Raw genomic sequence first — 2,991 nt, forward strand, 5'->3', positions numbered from 1 at the left:
CCGAATATATAAAAATATTAATTATATATACATATAACATCACTAAATATATATTTTTAATTTAAAATTCTATTAAAAGTATCTGAAAATAGTTGAGGATAACTAAATTATTATAAAGTATCCAAACTACCCGAAAGTATCCGAAACTATCCGGATAGTTTTATCCGAAATATCCAAAGTAATCGGAAATATTCAAAAATTTTATCTAAATCATCCTAATTATTTGATATTTTACCCTAAATAACCGATATTTTATCCAAACTATCCGAACTACCCGAACCGGATCCAAATGAGAACCGAAATTTTTCTGGATATTTTCCGGTTCCTACATTTACTATCCGGACCGAACCGAACCCGAAACTATCTGAACCGAACCGAACCGAAAAATAGGTTAAGTACTAAATGGATCCTTTAGCCCCTATCCGAACTACCCGAAACCCGAAATACCCGAACCGAACCGATACCCAAAATGCCCAGACCTTCTCAACAGCCTCAACATGTAACTCTGCCTCCAATAGAGAAGCAACTCTGGAAGAACATATGGAAGGTGAAAGTTCCACCTAAAATCAAACATTTCATATGGAGAGCCCTCTCTGGAGCTTTAGCTGTCAAAGAAAGATTACAAACCCGAAGAATTCAGCTAGATACAACATGTCAACAATGCGGGCGTGGGGTGGAGAGTATCTGCCATGTCCTTTTCACATGTGATAAAGCAACAGAGGTATGGAAGAGCACGAACCTACAGCTACCTCCAACAGGTTTCTCCAGAACATCGGATTCCTTAATCTGTAGCATCTGGTATCTATGTCCAAAAACTCGGAGTTGGAAGAAAGCTCGAGAATAGTGTTTCCTTGGGTCTTATGGAACCCGTGGAAGGCAAGAAATGGCCTTGCCTTTGAGAACCGTGTGATTGATCGTCTTACAATTGCAGGAAATGGCCTCAACTTGGATAACTGCTCTCAGTTTACGTCAAGAAGCGGACCTAAACACCTCAACTGGTGATCATGATGGAGGATGGGTGAAACCTCCGCTTGGGTTCGTTAAATGCAATATAGGTTCCTCGTGGTTGGGAAGCAACCAGATCAGTGGGGCTGCATCTGCATGGATTCTCAGGGATGAAAAAGGCAAGACTCTTGTTCACAGCCGAAGATCTTATTCATACATGCAGTCCAAAACAGAGCCTGAGTTGTGGTCTATGCTATGGGCGGTGGAAAGTATGCATTTTCTGCATAAGACTAATGTAATCTTTGAAGCTGAAAGAATGTGAGGATAAAGAGATGTAGATGAAGAACATTGAAGAACAGAGAGAGAGAAAGAGAGAGAGAAAGTCTATTCCCTTAAAATTCAAATTGTGGATCTAGATCCAAGTCTTTTAAAGGCAAGTTGCCTCTATACATAATATAATAAAATATTTATTGTTTAAAAATACTCAACGGTCTTCTTCTTTCTTCTTCTTCTTCTTTGCTTCTCAAGTCTGGTCTTCTGCTTCTAAACTCAAGTCTGGTGTTTCTTATAAAGCCTTATAAAACCTTTATAAAACCTTATAAAACCTTTATAAGACCTTATAAAACCTTATAAGTATTTTCAAGTCTGGCAGCTTAATTCTCAAGTCTAGCTGCTTAATTCTGCTTCATGTCAACAGTTGTAACACCTCTCATTTATCTCCTCCAACATCATTTCTATACACTTATGGGAGAGCGTCTTACTTCTAGGGTTCGCTTATCCTTATTCTCAGGTATGCACATATTATTTAAACATCCTTTATAGAGCATAGCAAAAATGAAACAATGGCTTTGGACCCCCCCAAAAATTCCTTATTTGGAATTGATTTGATTCTTAAATGTTTATTTTTCTTGCAACATTTGCAGCGGTTCTTTCGAATGAGGTTGGTTGGTTCGATATGGAAGATAACAACACTGGCTCACTCACTTCAATCTTAGCTGCTGATGCAACTTTGGTGAGGAGTTCTCTAGCAGATCGCCTCTCAAGAATAGTCCAAAACCTCTCTCTCACATTCACAGCATTAGCAGTTGCCTTCTTCTATAGTTGGCGTGTCGCAGCTGTTGTGACTGCTTGTTTCCCTCTTCTCATTGCCGCTTCACGTACCGAGGTAACTCAATAGCTTCAAGCGCCACTGAAGTTGCTTTAGAGTAAACCCTCCTTGTGTATCTTCCCTTGATCTTGAATCTAATAAAGCTTGATATGTGTTATGGTGCAGCAATTGTTTCTAAAAGGCTTTGGAGGAGATTACACAAGGGCTTACTCTAAAGCTACTTCAGTGGCGCGTGAAGCTATTGAGAATATAAGAACAGTCGCTTCCTTTGGTGCTGAAAAGACAATCTCGGAGCAGTTTGCTTGTGAGCTAAGGAAACCCACCAAGAATGCCTTTCTAAGAGGTCATATCTCTGGATTTGGATACGGTTTGTCTCAGTGTCTCGCGTTCTGTTCCTACGCTCTTGGTCTCTGGTACATCTCGGTTTTGAAGCGGGAGGAGACGAACTTTGCGGATAGTATCAAATCTTTCATGGTATTGCTTGTTACGGCTTGCTCCGTAGCGGAAACACTTGCTTTGACACCAGATATCGTGAAGGGCACGCAAGCACTCAGGTCGGTTTTTAGGGTTTTACAACGAGAGACTGAGATACATCCGGACAAGCCTAACTCAATATTGGTCACTCAGATTAAAGGAAATATAGAGTTTCAGCCTCAATACATTTCCTGGTTTGGTAAGGTATTCCATACCAGGTGGTGGTCTCATGTAGACCTCATCTTCTAACTCTCCTTGTAGAAAAGCATTCTTGACATCCATTTGCCACAGATCCCATTCTAAGTTTACAGCCAATAAGAGTACAATCCGTATCGTCTGAAGCTTAGCTACTGGTGCAAAGGTGTCAAGGTAATCTTCACCATAGACTTGAGTGTAGCCTCTTGCAACAAGTCTGGTTTTTTTTCTTTCTGGTTGCCCATTAGCCAAGTACTTGATAGTGAATA

Source organism: Brassica oleracea, chromosome C6, assembly GCF_000695525.1.
Source record: "Brassica oleracea var. oleracea cultivar TO1000 chromosome C6, BOL, whole genome shotgun sequence".
In the NCBI taxonomy this organism is placed as follows: Eukaryota; Viridiplantae; Streptophyta; class Magnoliopsida; order Brassicales; family Brassicaceae; genus Brassica; species Brassica oleracea.